This window comes from Artemia sp. Qi Xiang Cuo, chromosome 1 (genome assembly GCF_049724085.1).
Source record: "Artemia sp. Qi Xiang Cuo chromosome 1, ASM4972408v1, whole genome shotgun sequence".
NCBI lineage: Eukaryota > Metazoa > Arthropoda > Branchiopoda > Anostraca > Artemiidae > Artemia > Artemia sp. Qi Xiang Cuo.
The window spans coordinates 15,290,678-15,306,853 of record NC_142794.1 but is presented as its reverse complement, the minus strand read 5'-3'; the positions used below and the strand labels follow the sequence as shown (position 1 = coordinate 15,306,853).

Below are 16,176 nucleotides of genomic sequence, written 5' to 3'. Positions count from 1 at the left end.
CTACTGAAAAGTAAACACCATGGAGATCTAGCATTAACTAAAAAATCATAAAATACTTACATCATTCCTAAAAGAAATTAACCTTACTTACCAAAGGAAAGCCCAAATTATAGCCTAGCCTACATGCAATACTTTATCACACACCACACAATTCATTACACAAGTTCAGTCTTACCATTTTCTATAGCTTAAAATAATTAGAATAAATAAAGCAATATTCCAACCTAGACTAAATTTAATATTTAACCCTATACAGACCACTATAGGAACGAATACCAGGAAAAATCTCCAACGCTTTCCATGTAATCTCTAGGTCAGACTATTGACGAAAATTTTTTTTTTTGCATGATTTATTCAAAATTGTCAATTTTAGACCATGTTGTAAAAATACAACATTAGCCTCTCGAGTATATAAAAATGGGGCATTTTCACTTGGTGTGGAAGGCTTTAAAACAATTGTTTTTGGCAGTAAGGCACAGTGGAAGGTCACATTTTTCGTATTCAAAAGTGGTATATCCCGATTTGCAGCGGCTCTGCTTTTCAGCCTTTTTTGGCAAGTGATCAAGTCCATCAGCTTGAGCAGATATTGCCGGTCGGATTCGATTGCGACTTCGAATGGGGCTGGGACTTGTTTCGACATCTGCGGATGGTCTAGCACGTTTACGTTGGGGCATCACACGCGCCGAGGCATACAACCCTGCAGCAACTTCAGACCTTAAGGCTCTCAAGATCATCGTTCGCCTGTCCTTGAAGTCAGCGCTTTGACGTCTGACCTGAAAAGAAGCCAGCTATTGCAGACTGCTGTGTCAATAAGCCACCAGAAGATTCTCATATACCATTTTCGTGTCCAAAGATGAGTTCGGCACATCTCCGCCAGCATGTCGGTTGCATGACGGTTGTACTCATAAACAATGGCTGGCCTTGAAACTTCAACCCTGGAATTATCCTTAACGTTCCAGCGTCTGCACGTATCCTGTGGCGTTATTCCTGCATACGTCGAAGCCAAGCAAACCGTGCTGTTATCTAACCATTTTACTAAAATAACGCCAGAATGAATGTCAGTCCTGTAACCTGACGTTCCTCTCTCTCGTTTCTTCATTTCACCATCTGTGAGGAGCGGGCAGCCCTTCAGTCGCGTTTTGTTCAACGTACCAATACAAGGGAATCCTTTAATTTTGAGCAAACTCATTAGTTTCAAGCTCGATAACCAGTTGTCAAAGTAAATCTTGTACTTCATTTTCTCTGGCAAGGTACTCATCAGACGTAAAACTATGTGGCCTCCGACTCCAATATCTGGCTCTATGTCATCTTCAACAAGAGTGCCCTTACCTTGGTAAACTTCAAAAGCATATACAAAACCTGACGCATCAGCTCTTGGGAACACTTTTATTCCCCACTTCGCCAGCTTTTTCGGTAGATATTGTCTCAAGTTGCTTCGCCCCTTGAAAGGAATCATTTGCTCGTCAATTGAATGGTGGTCTTCGGGGCTGACTTCAAGAAACTTGGAACGGATATGACTCAGGACGGGTCGAATCTTGTATAGCTTGTCAAATCCTTGTTCTCCAGGTTTCTTAGCTTTATTGTTGTCGTTGAAATGAAGAAAACGTTTGATCTTGTCAAACCTTAGTCGGCCCATCTTGTCGGCAATTTGAGGGTATCTGGTGGCTGCATCCCAGTGCATTCGATAATAGGGAACTTTTATCACTCCCAAAAAAAGAATAATACTCATGAAAACTTTTAGCTCTTCGGCAGTGAGGCAGAGGTTGCATCCCTCAGTTTGAAGTGCAAAGACGTTACTTTGTTCAACTATCAGCTCAAGACGTTCATCGTCAAAGAATTTTTGGAAGTATTTCAGTGGAGTCTCCAAGATGCCTGGAACTTGGTGAGGCTCTCCTTTCCAAGACAGATCAACTTTTTTTTTCTCTACTTTTCTTCAGCCGAATTTTTCTTGGACTTTCGATTTCTTCTTAGATTTTCCAGAACTTTCTGTTACCAGTTGCTGTTGCTGACTGGAGGGTGGAGTTTCCCCTGAGTCATCGTCACTGGGTTCAGTGTTAGCCTCCACGTCATCCTGTTCCAAGAAGAAGTGGAGATTGTCCAGTATAGGTAACAACTCTGCATCAGGATCATCGACAAGACCTTCTGGAGACAGGAAGTCTGGATCATCGTCATCATCATCGTCGGACAAGTCCGACAACATGTCTTCTCGAATGTCAAAAATATACTTGGCCTGCCGCCTCTTCTGTGTCAATTCGGCAATTTTGAGCTCGTTTTCTTAGTCTGTCGTATAATTCCGCCATCTAAAAAGAAAACAAAAATTAGCTATTTGTTTCACAATTTTGAGCCACGATCGTCCGATGTTGTATTTTTACAACAGGAGGAAGTTTATCTTGCTACTGATCCAAATTCTTGCACATTTCGTGAATTTCAACTACAGTAATTCTAAACGGTATATATTTTATACGCATATGACATGCAAGCAATCTCCCACCTTTTCGTTTTGTTTCCAGTTTCTAGCTTAGAAATTGCCTACCTTTTCATTCGTTTTTCTTATCCCTTGGTTTGGTGACTCACTGTTTAGGCCACATGTCACACAGCAGCTCTCCGAAGGTATCAATCGACTGCCATCTTTTAGCCCCATCGAAAGATGTTGATAAAAGCAGTATTTTCTGACAGCGAGATGGCAGTCCAAGCTCGAAAAGTACAGTGTTGTTTTTTTTACAACAATTGCCTCTATAGGGTTAAAGCTTTGCATGTGAGCCGCAGGGTTGCCACTCGGCCAGTTTTTTTGGTGCCACTTTGGGTGGCAAAATAGTGTCAATTTTGTGTAAAAAGTGTCATTTTCCAAAAATTTGCCGCTCGCGACGCTTTGCGTCACTCGTGCTCATATCAACAAGCTTTTTAAATTGAAAATATTGGCCAATCCACTCAGGATCATCCCCCGCGTGGTTTCCCACATCTTTAACTTCTCCAACATGAAATGTCGGATCTAATGCCATCTATCAACTATAAAAAATAAATTTTGATTTTACTTAGTCAGTGCTAATTTCCGGATTTGCACAGCACTTCCACTCTTGTCAACTTTCCAGCCCCCCTCCTAAAAACCCGCTAAAACACAAGTGGTATTTACTGTATAAAATGGGAACTCGTCCCACAGAGTAATTTCTTCTCTTTTTTTTAAAAAACTAGTGGAAAAACAATAAGACAGCTGTATAATGTAATTTATTTATCACAACCTGAACAGATTAAGTTTCACGAGAACTCTTGCCAATCCCAGTAATTTTTTTTTTTACGATGTCTCCAGGGACTAGGGCATAGGAACAGTAAACAAGCATTTTAAGTATCAATATGAAAGCTCCTTTATAATAAAAAACGAGCATTTAGTGTATCAACGTGAAAGCAAATTTACAATCAAATATTAGGGGGAATATAATAACTAAAATGAGGAAGTGTGTCCAAATTCAAAAATTTAAGTAAGAAAAATAAGTGAAACTAGATTGTGATTTTGCTAATGATTGCATAGGATTAAAGATAAAGGAAGTTTTGGTATGAATTTTGTTTTTAGTATGATGGTTATGTATGAATTTTCATTTGTTCATTGCCAAGAGTTCAAAGAAAAATATGAAAAATATGAACGGAAATGTTAGAGCGCTTTTTTGCGTCACTGGCCCAGTCACTGAAGAGGTCACTAGATATTATTGTGGGACACCAGTGAGCTCAGTGTAGACCCCGAACCAGCACCGAAAAGTCGGCGGCGCGCCCCCGAAAACAAAACGGGGGCGCGCCGCAGAGCTTGCATCAGCGCGCTGACGCCGCCGCTGATTCTGTCGGCGGGGGCGTCACTAAGACGCCGCCGTTTTTTCTATCTTTTTTTGTTATAGGTATCGACATCCGGGCTTCAAACGTCATCCCGGCTAATCTGTTTCTTAAAGATAAATAATGCTCGCCATGTATATCGGTTAGTAGGAAGGAGAAGAAGAAATTTTTCTTGAAACGAAAATTCTACCTTCCACTTTAAAATTCTGTTCATTTTTCTATTTGATTTTTCGGATAAAAAGAGGTAGGTAAAAGGGCATTAGGCAGTTCAGGATGTTATCATAGGCAGCGCAATCGAGCTGCCTAAGTAAAGAACAATGTTGGCACAATGTAGTATTTTTTACTTTTTTTTTCATACCAGGGCAATTCGTATCGAAGGAGTTGTCGTAAAAACTTCGAAAAGGGCTCATTCGATTGGAAATTGGACTAGCTAGTGTTGAAAGTGACTAGAAGGCAGCTAACACCCCTTCAACGCCCACCATTTCCCCAAACACATCCAATCAAAATTTTGAGACAGCCATTTTGTTCCGAGTAACTGATTTCCAGAGAAAAAATATGTTTTTTGAGGATGTTATTCCCCCACAAACCTTAGGGAAAGGGTTTTAAGTTATGCCCTGGGGGTATATAAGAACGATGTTGGCACAATGTATTATTTATTAATTTTTTTTTAAACCAGGGCACTTCATATCGAAGAAATTGTTGTAGAAACTTCGAAAGGGCTCATTCAATTAGAGATTGGAGTGGCTTGTGCCCTTTTTAATAGTCAAAAATGATTGGAAGGCAACTAACACCCCTTCCAAGCCCACCATTTCCCGAAACAAATCCAATCAAAATTTTGAGATAGCCATTTTGTTTACCGTAGTTGAAAGTTCTGGAAATTAGGTCTTAGAGGATGACAACCACCCTCACAGCCCTTAGGGTAAGGGTTGTAATTAACGCCCTGGGGGCATAAACGGCATTTATAGAAAGCGTTGTCGTAGAAACTAAGAACGAAATCATTTGATTGGAAATCAAAAAGCCTAATGCCCTTTTTAATAATCGCAAGTGATTGGAAGGCTTGACATTTTTATAGTAGAGATTGATGTGGGTATAGTGTAGCCTATAATTTTTTCGTTGTTGTTGTTGTTTAGACCAGGGCACTTCGTATCGAAGGAATTGTCGTAGGAACTTCGAAAAGGGCTCATTCGATTGAAAATAGAAAGGGCTGATGTCCTTTTTAATTGTCGAAAGTGATTGAAGGGAAACTAATCCCCCTCCCACGCCCACCCTCCCAATTGCCTTCATTTTTAAAAAGTAAAAGTTACTTTAAGATTAAATAAAAATGCACTGTGTTAATGCTAATTCCCAATAAGGCATCTCAGCAGTATCCCAAGAACAACTGAGGGTATTATGTTCAAACTTTTGGGGTTTCTTCTGCTCATAAAATTTGACCAAATCAAAATAGCGTAAATGTATCCAAGCTATCAAAGAAAGTAAACAAATTTTTTTGCGAATGTTATCAACTTTTCAATTTCAGATCATCTAGAGGAGGTATGAAACTAAATTAAACAATACTATTTGAGTCCAGATTCTTAAAAGGGTCTATGTTGTTAAAAATTGCCGAATTTTTTTTCCAGCTTACAAATAGCAGGCCAAACTATAAATTCTTAAAAAACAAAAAGATTTAAAGTATTATTTTCTTTTTCCCTGAAAAGACTATGTCAATATAAAACAAACAGAAATTAATAAAAAAAACTGTTTCCACAAAATAAGTTTTTCAAAGAAAAGAAAAGAACTCCATTAAACAAAAAATGAGCAAAACTAAAATCAAATAATCTACCAAGCGGGAAACTACCACAAATCAGCATCGATAAATAAATGAAACCCAAAACGAACAGAAATTACAATAAATAGCCAAGTCAAATTCAAAACGAGCAGAAATAACATAAGTTGGGCTCAAAACCCCTATGCCTTCCCAAGGCCAAAACATAATTTGCACTTTACTGAAAAAAATACAAATGAATGTGCATTGTCAGTTTAATAAACATATACTGATATTTAGTAATTAAAATGTTAATATTATTTGATTTATTAAAGTTATAAAAGTAAAAACATCTATATTTTTTTTAGGAAAGTGCAAATTATGTTCTGGCCTTGGGAAGCCATAGGGGTTTTGAGCCCAACTTATGTTAATTTCTGCTCGTTAATTTCTTATGTTAATTTCTGTGAGTTTGACTCGGTTATTTATTGTAATTTCTGTTCGTTTTGGGTTTCATTTATTTATCGATGCTGATTTGTGGTGGTTTTCCGCTTGGTAGATTATCTAGAGCTAGTATAGAATTATATCTATAGAAATGAATTACATTTTTTGTTTGCACACTTAGCAGAGCACACTGAAGTTGAAGTAGCCTTAAACTTTGTCTTGAAATATCATAATTTGACCACTTCTTTCAGGAAAGAATTTTAGAGAGTTATTCGTATTGATAAGAGAAGAGGGCAAAGGTGCAGTTTAGCTCTTCCAGTTGCGTAGGGTGCAGGAGCTCGCTGGTAAAGATGCAGGTGTTTTCTCCCTTCTAAAAACAACTTATTTCAGCAGATACAAAGAAGAAGCCCATTTGCGACATACTGTGGGACCCCAATGTCCAATGCTTGTATCAGATCCCGCGAGTGGCAGTTTACGCTCGGAAAGTTCTGGCTGTACCGGCTACAAGTGCCCCAGCTAAACGGCTTTTTAGCACGACAGGACTGATAGTGACTGCAAAAAGATCAATGGCTCCAGGCAGAGTGAACAAACTCACTTTTGTTACATCAATTGTAACTGAAGTGATGTAACCGCTGATTTAAAAGTGTGTTAAGCCATGGTATCTGACTTGTATACAATGTTTTTCGATGACGTTATTTGTTTTTTTCACTTCCTTTTCGTATGTATTTGATGAAAAGGAGATGTTTGAACTTCAAACTTTGAAAGTTATACACACATTAGCCCAAATCATTAACAAGAAGGAAATGACTAAACACGGGATTTTATAGGAACAATGCGATGTTAAACATAAACACAACATAGGTTTCCCTGGGTCTAGTGGCTAAAAATGAGAATTCTACTTGGTCTGATCGACGGTGAACATAAACACTTTCCGCACGGCCCAACAAACTTTTGTTTTGTCATACTGTTCTTGTATGTTTTTAGCCAACCATTTAAAAATCCTTACTAAAATCGAGGTTGAACGTGCTTGGTGAAGTTTAATTTTTATTATTATTTTTAATCAGAAAAATCAGCGCGCCGTGGTGCGCCACCGGTCTAAAATCGGCGGTGCGGCGCCAAAAAGATTTCGGCACGCCTGGCGGAGCGCCGCCGCCGATACTAAATCACACATTCGCCGCCGTCATGTCGGTGTGGGGCGGCTTCGGGGACTAGCTCAGTGGATGTTTTTGCGTTGCTGAGTCGTTGTGTAATGTCACCAGTGAGCTTTTCAATCACTGGGCTTCAAGAGCTCCAGTCACGGAAATCGATGAAAAGACGCGTAAAGTTAAGCAGTCACTAGCCCAGTGACTAGTTAACATAGTAACCGCTATTAACATAGTGGCGCGAAAATACACTCTTAGCTTTTCTTCCTCTTTCCTTCTTTGAATTGTAGTCAACCCTCAACTAATAAAACATAAAAATTGAATTCGGACCCACTCAAGAATTGCAAACTGCTTGACTGACTTATCGTCTATGAGCTTACAAATAATTGCAACAACACAAAATAGTTGAACTAAACAACTGAAAACATTTGAAGGCTTCTCCACCACATTTCAGTTAAATGTCTATCTCTGTCCTCTCCATTGCCAAGTATTTCGTACACGAAGATCAATGGATGATCTACGCTTATCAGTGATAAGAATAAGAATATAAAAGTTTCTCACACACAGATAGAGACAAACACGTTTATGTTTTCACCCCACAGAAAGATTCTTGCATCCAATAATTGTCGAGCGCGGAGTTAAGATAAGAATCTTAAATGACAGAAAAACGATATCGATGCATATCTACATTATCAGTTTTCCTTTTGGTTTTTTGCCTAAAAAAATTCTTTTTTTGTAAAATAGTGCTACTTAGCAAAACAAGTGTCACTTTTGCCAAAAAGTGTCCTAGTAGTGTCAGGTGTCCCAAAAAGTGCCATTTAAAAATTGTCAAAGGTGACACTAAAGTGTCACCGGTGGCAACCCTGGTGAGTTGTGAGCAAGTTTTAAAACCTTTTGTACTCAGCCAATGTTGCCACATGAAGAGATTTTTCGTTGTAGAAATATTAAGAATTTAAGGTAAAATAATTATTGGCACATAGTAATTATTCAGAACACGGTCAAGAGTTTTGGTCTGAATATAAGATCTGAAAAAATATGTTTCATAGCCACAAAGACAAGTAACAGGTGACAAAATGTATTGGACTTATATGATTTGCGCTATATATTTGCACGTTACGTGGCTGAGGGTAAATACAGCGGGACTGCATGCAAAATATTTTAGCTAAACTTATTCTGTGTATTATGAAACAGTAATTGTTTTTTTAATTTTGCGCTGTCCACATAGTTTACCTCCACCCCCTCCCAATGTGCAAATATGTAGTCCAAAATTTATAAGTCCAGTGCATTCTGTCAAACCAAATAAGTCTTGTGGCTATTAAATACGAAACCAGTTGTTATAGATGGAAATTCTTGAGTGTGTTCGAAATAATTAAAGAGTACCTAATTCATTAGAAAATTCTAGATCACTATAGCCAACTTTTTTTCTTCTATAGCGGTGTTCAGAAGCGTGTCTAGCTAGAATCCCATGTCTAGACACGTGTCTAGCCAGAATTGAATGTCTATGCAACGACCATTCACAAGTAAAATTCGGTACTTAGCTAAAACTACAAGTTTATCCGTTTACATTTTTGCCTCTCAATTACTCGGACTATCTGTCTTCACTTTTATCTTACAATTAGCCATGTCTTGATGCCTACTGCAAAATACTTGATTTTCAATTCAAAATCAACATTCAAAAATCAACTTTAGGGCTTGTAGGGCTTGTATTACTCGGACTATATGTCTTGGCTTTTTCCCTACAATTAGCCACGTCTTGATGCCTACTGCAAAATACATGATTTTAAATTCAAAATCAACATTCAAAAATCAACTTTCGGGCTTGTATTACTCGGACTATCTGTCTTGGCTTTTTTCCTACAACTAGCCATGTCTTGTTGCCTACTGCAAAATACTTGACTTTCAATCCAAAATCAACGGACTCGGTCGAGGCTTTCGGCATCAACCTTGTTTAAATTGTCATTTCTAGTCAATTAATAGAGCTTATGTGGGCAAAGCTTTCAAAGTTATAATCCCTAGTTTTGCTTTCGGAAAATAATGGATGAGATGAGCGAAAAAACTGCCTTAGTGTCCTTTACTATTATGTCTGGTGTTGCATATTTGCAAGGGCGCCGGCAGAAAATTTTACCGAGGGGAGGGGGGTGGGGGTGGGGGCAAACGCCAAAATATAAGTGGTGGTTGGGTGACAAGGAATATATTTCAGGATTTTTTTTTACGTTGGAATAAGTTTATTTTTAAATACTTTTAGGAAAAAACTCTTAAATAAAAAGAGAAATTAAATTGCATGCAAAATGAAACAAAATACAATAAATTTTAAACCGCAAGGATTCCTGGCAAAGGAATCAATTTGTTTAATCAATAATATATTTAATTATTATGCATTTAATTTTAAAAGAAAATCAAACTCAAACCAAAATTACAGAAAGATTGCTTCCGTACATTATAACAGATGTAGACTTGTCTTTATGCAATTTCCTACACCTTAGAATAGTTTACAGAAGGAGTAGAAATACTAAAAAAATCATCATGCCTGCACAGATACCACGTTTTGATTTTATAAAATGTACCTGTTTCACAACAGGACAATACTCCCCCTCGAACTTAAATCCCTTATATATTCAGACATAAAAAAAATTAAATAGCGAAAGAAGAACAAAATAATTTCATATTTTAATGATCTCTGTTTGGATTTTGATGGGCAATCAAACAGTTCGTGCTAATGATCCATAAGTACGGAGCGACCCGGCTCAATAGTAACCGAAACTCTAAAAAACTGAATTTTGATACCAATTGATATATCAAAAGAATTGGCTTATTATGTTGATTCCAAATATATAAGTTTCATTAAGTTTAGTTTTACTTGTCAAAGGCTACGAGCCTGAGAAAAATTTGCCTGATTTTTTTTTTTTAAAAAGAGGGAAAGACCCCTCGAAGTCATAGAATTTTAATGAAAATCACATCAATAGATTCAGCGTATTAAAGAACCCTGCTATATAGGTTTTAAGCTCATATATGCAAACATGTTGAATTTTGTAATTTTTATCAGAAGAAAGATCACGGATGTGTTTTTATTTGTTTTTTTTTTCCTAGGGGTAATCGTATCGATCCTGTGGGCCTAGAAAATCGAGAGAGGGTTTATTCTAATGGAAATGAAAGGCTCTAGTGCCCTTTTTAAGTGGCCAAAATAATTGGAGGGCAACTAGGCCCCTCCACCACCTTTTTCCCAAAATTGTCCGATCAAAATTTTGAGATAGCCTTTTTCTTCAGCATACTTTAAAGGCACAATAACTATGTCTTAGATAAAACGACCCCCTACAGCCCCTGGGGAAAGGTTTTTAAGTTGTAAAATTAACATATTGTTTTATTTGGTAAAGGGAATATGCATAAATTTTTCAGGTGGGAAGGGGAGGAATAATTTTCTGGTGGGAGGATTTTACACTAGGAAAATTTTACATGGAGAGGGAAGTTTCCAGGGGGTGAACTCTTCAGAGGAGATTTTACACTTGGTGAATTCGCCAGAATTCCTGTACGAAGTTCTATATGTCCAATATATGTTTCATATCATTTTAAGCTAGATTGGAGATAGATTATGAAAAACTGTATTATGACCAAAATTTTATAAAAAATAAATTTATTGAAAATTTTATTTGAAAATATTTTTTTAAAATACATGTATATAAAAATTATATTATTTTAGAAAAAAATATTATATCTTAATTGTTATATATTTCCCTGACAATTTTATCATTTTAAAAATTTTGCTTAAGGCTGATTAACCAATTTTTGAATAGCTGCTGAGCCTAGTTGAAGGTAACTCTGATTCCAGGCGACAGCTTAGATATTTCCGAACTGGCTTAAAAGAGGAGCCAATATGTCCCGGTTTTCTGGGATTTTATGCGGTCTGTTATTTTTTCTAAGAAAACAGGATTTTTTGATTAAAAAGAGATCTTCAATGATTTTGAATGATAGTCTACTATTTTTTCTCTCAACGATATCACAAATATTCTCTATTTTTGTTTATTCCCTCTGGATTTGCGCTTGCACACTAGGGAACGATTTTTTCGTTCGGGATTGGAGTTTCGACTCCAATGTAACGATGAGCGGCGAATTCAAAACAAAGACAGCGAGGATTTTCTTGTCATTGTAGTTCTTTTTGCCCCGTGTAATATCTCGGGAAAATTTAATCTCAGAAAAGGTAATTAAAAAGCTTACGGCATTATACTTATTCTGTTGAAAAGGATACTTTAGTATGACGAATGATAGTTCCCCTGTCCGCTCCTTGATTGGCAAGACTTTTGCTAAACAGAAAAGCAGGTATGGTAAAAGGGAAAGGGACGTAATAAAAGGCAACTTTCACAGCTTGCCAAGCCATATTGAATATTAGCGCGTTAAGACTATCCATTTTTTGGAAAAATGGGACGAAAATCTGGGAATGTAGACAGGTCTCCCGTCCCATTTTTTCGTTTTCTGGGCAGGAATAATCAGAGGGTAAGAAAATGGAAAAATGGGACGGAAGTGGTACTGTGGACAGCTTATTTGGAAAAAATGCCAGAAGGAGGAGACGATTAGACACGATAAGTGATAAACAAAAATATTTTTCTAAGATGGTTTTGAATAGAAAAAAGGTAAATTGTCTAACTGAGGCTCTAAATTTGTTTTCTATAATTTTTGGCTAAGAAAAACGATTTGGTGAGGATAACGCCAATAAACTTGTACAGATATCTTCTGAAAAAAAAAACACCAAGTTTTTTAAAAAAAAACCAGGTTTTCATGTGTTACTATATTTCGTCTTCAGATGTCGCGGTTATACTTACAAGTCGTTTATCAGCATTTACGTAGACAATCCACGTCTGAACGACTTTATGGTGGAAAATATCCTCTCAGACCTGTATAATATTGATTTTAGATCCCAACGAGTAAAGTGTTTTAAAAAGGTATGCAAATTTGTTTATTAACAAAAAATGTATAAACACAACAACAATGTCTTTATTCTTCACTTAAGATTTCTTCTTCTTCTTCGGTGTATAGGCAACTGTCGAGAACAAATAATGCTGGTATATCATTTGAATTCACTTTATATTGATCTTGATTGGCTGCAAAGTCAGGGTCACATTTTCTACAGTACAATCTGATCATATCTCTTATCATATGTCTTTGTGTAGTCAATGATACTATTTGCATTCATATTGTGAAATTTACGTCTTTCAATTTGTCTATTTGAAGCAATATCACATACAGTATTTTCAAATTGTGAATCGCATTCTGTAACAGCCAAATAAAAATCAGTAGGTGTAAAGTTATAATAGACAGTGTCATCACAACGATGACGTAGAAACCAAATTGTCTTGTTACCCCAACAGTTGAATCGTAGTCCTTATTCTTCCTCCCAAAATAATTTAAAACCACTACGATACCAATCTCGTAAAAATAAACTAAAATCACGTTTAGGGTTCTTTCCAATCATATCAGGATAAGTATTCTCCCACTGATCACATTTGTCATAGTGGCGATTGGAGCAAAGTTGCCCTCTAGGGTGAGAGTCACAAATCTCTTCAGGACATGAATTACAGCCTTTAATATCCTCTATGCCATGAATTTTACAGCCATATCCTCTATGTAATTTAAACGGATTGTATAATTTGCTCTTTTCATTATACTCATCAATGATTGTACAATTATCACATGATGACCAACTGTCAAGAGTATACATACATGGTGGAAATGTAAAGAACATTGTTTTTGGTTTCCGATGTCAACTCTCTCACAGCTAAAAGAAACTGATCCAGTGTTGCCACTTAACCGACACCACTCCGCGGCGCCGGCCTCGTCAAAAAGCGGCATTTCCGCGGCATCCTTGAACCAAAATGCGGTAAAAACCGCGGCATGCCCGAAATTCTCGGAAAAGCTGTGTTTTGTATTTTTGAGAGAGAATGGGTGAAAAATCTCGCTTTAATATGAATGTTGATTCAGTGTCAAGTGAAGTATGGTGGAGATCGGTCATAAATTTGAGAGAACACGTGCTGTCTATCCTTCTTTTCAGCGGTCAAAGGTAAGTATGGTCAGCTCAGTCCGTGAACACACATTTGTCGTTAATCGTTTTCATCAAGCACGCAACAGAGGTAAAAGTGCAGAGGTACCACAGCAGGGAAAGTCCACGATGGGAAAACCGTATAAATGTGAAGTGAATAGTGAAGAAATTAAAAGCGATTTTCCCTTGGGCCTTCAAGCCTATCCAATAGTATAATTAATGGGTAACTAGATTCTCGTATCTCAACCTTTTTCAATTAATGTTTAATGAAAATCAATATCAAAAGCTTCTAGAAGGAACATTCAGATAAATAATACAAGACAAACAGACAAGATTAATTTCAGATAAATAATACATGACAAAACAGACAAGATTAATCGGAATCGGACTGTTCACGTATGTCACAAATAATATCTTTGGCCAGACCATACACAATGCTTTGGTTCAAAACGTCACAGTCACGAGAAGAGGCACTAGCCTTCATTTTGAGTACACGCTTGACTAATCCGGGTTCTAGCTCTAGCACTGACTTGCCCGAGTCAAGCCCTCCTTTAGAATTGCGCTTAAGACCACACTTAGTTTTCAGTGTTGCCGAAAGAGTCACTGCACTCGCTCGGCAAAAACGTTTGAAAAAGGGAGTGAGAAAAAGTACTGAACGATTTTCTCGACATTTTGGAACATCCGACTACCATTTGGTGACTTCGTTTGCAAGATGTGGCGCCATTAAACGACAATATCCATGTCATCTACGTCAGGGAGATCGACAGTACTAGGTAGAGCTACACTCGGTATAAACCGCCATTCCTGCTCTAGCTTTGGTTTATTCCAAAGCGCAGAATCGTAGAAGTCGAAGAACTGACGAAGACTGGGAACTTTCAATTCATAACTAGAGCTTGGGGTAAGCAAGTGTACCAGGTCGTAGATCTTTTCAGAGAATGTAAAACGGTCAAGAATTTGCTGAACAGCTTTGACGTAGAAATCCCCCGCGGAGCGACGAATTCGGAGATTTTCCGCTACAAAACGGCCACTGGTAACTTTCTCGTTTCGAGCCCCACAAGGAAATCGTACCCTTTGTAGCCGATATAGACATTTGCGTCGGGAATATAGTTCACTTCGTCATTCGGATTGATGTCAAGAGGGTTGACTGTTCTAACATATGAACGCTTCATAAAGTTCATGGCTAATGTCCAAAGAAGCTTTTCCACCTGGGTTTTCAAGAGGTGAAATAGGAGTTTTTCAGACTAGAAGATGATGTTGAGATCATTTCGCTTTTCTAAAACTTAATCGACAAAAAACATCATAACCCTCGAGTATGGGTTGTTTAGTGTCATTCTTACATTATCATTAGCATGCGAGGGATCATCAAGTACCAACGAGTCCCAGTACAACGTAAGAGTATCCCACTGTTCGAGAATACGGCGTGCAAAGTTTTGAAACGACAACCAGCGTGTTGGAGCCAAAGCAAGGAATCTGTGCTGTTCTACTTGAGTAAAGACTTGAAATCCCTTCCTATATTCATCTCAGCGTTTTGCACTGTGCTTGAAGTGATTGCACACAGTCCGATATAGATCTTCGAGGCTCTTGGACAGTTTTTTGCAAGCATGACTTGCAATTAGGGCAAACAGATGGCAGCTACATTCCACAACTTTAACCCAGGGATTTTTCCCTTCAACAAGTGTTTTGACTGAGTGGTTTATCCCCATCATAGCATTCATTGTGTCAGAGCAGAATCCGACCCAGTTTTTTAGAGGAACGCCCGCCTTCTTGACATCATCCATTACCTTCCCTAGCTGGTTGAATAGACAAGACGCTGATCCGTCGCTGCATTCGACAAGAGCGAGCAAATCTACCTACACATTCATTGCTTCGTCACAAAAGCTGACACAAACAGAAAGTTGTTTGGCTACTTAGGAATCTGTGTTCTCGTCAATTACTACGGAGAAAAGATTCGTTTTGAGGTTTTCAAGAAGCTTTTCACGAAAATGAGGGGCCAACGCTTGTCGAGCAATATTAGTTACTTTAGTTCTACCAAGGGTGGCCTGGCTTAGAAGATCTGGGCCTGGTATACTTTTCACAAGTTTCAGCAAGTCTTCAGAAAGCGAATAGGGTAGATCGTGCTCAACGAGAAATTTCACTAGCTTCGCCTCAACAGTGGCCACTCTTTCGATTTTTGAATCACCAGAAAAATGAAGACTCAATGGCATGGTCTTAGAAGACGAAGTTATCCACGCTTTTTATTTTCTTCGTGAGCTTTGGTCTGTTTGTGCCTTTTTGCGTCGTGTTTCCCTTTTTTACAAACGAAATCCTTTTTGCAGTAAAGACAGTGACCTAAATATCCACTGTTTTGACCGGTCTGCACCTTTCATTTTCGTAAGCATTCATTAAATTCAGATTACCTTTCCCACTTAGTCTTGTATCTTTGGTCTGCCTTTTTCTTTGTAATCCTCGGTTTTTTATTGGAGGGTTCACTATTGTCCGAGTCTTTATCACCGTCCTCATACTCCTGATCGATATCTATCACTTCTGCCATTATGTTGTAACACGTTTAGTCTATAAACAAGAGAAATATTTAACTAGTATTGATCCTGCTAGTCTTTGATTTACAATAATATAAATATGGGTCTTGATATTATCATAATACCGTGTTATAACATAATACTATGTCGAATTATGTGCCATTTTAGGAAGAACTATCGTATCGGTTATAACTAGATAAATAAAAAAACAAGTTTTTTTAAAACTGATAATAAGGAGAAAAATTAAAGCTCAAGACAAACAGATATTATTCAGTAAATGAAGGGTTGCCCCTCCTCAATACCTTGCTCTTTACGCTAAAGTTTGACTGTTTATCCCAATTTTTTAAGAACAGCTACTGAAATACAGTTTAATTAGAACAGGAAGCTTTTTCGTAAGGGCTAACAGTTTTAGCGTAAGGAGCAATGCATTGAGGAAGGGGCAACCCTTTAAATATGGAATAACTTCTGATCGTTTTGAGTTTTAATGTATCTCTC

General features: G+C 37.6%; 1 pseudogene; it reads right to left on the bottom strand.

Moving 5' to 3' along the window:
- Window positions 1-15,694: 15,694 nt before the first annotated feature.
- The window catches only part of LOC148956042 (heat shock 70 kDa protein cognate 4-like), a 64,578-nt pseudogene continuing 64,096 nt past the window's right edge, over window positions 15,695-16,176 (bottom strand).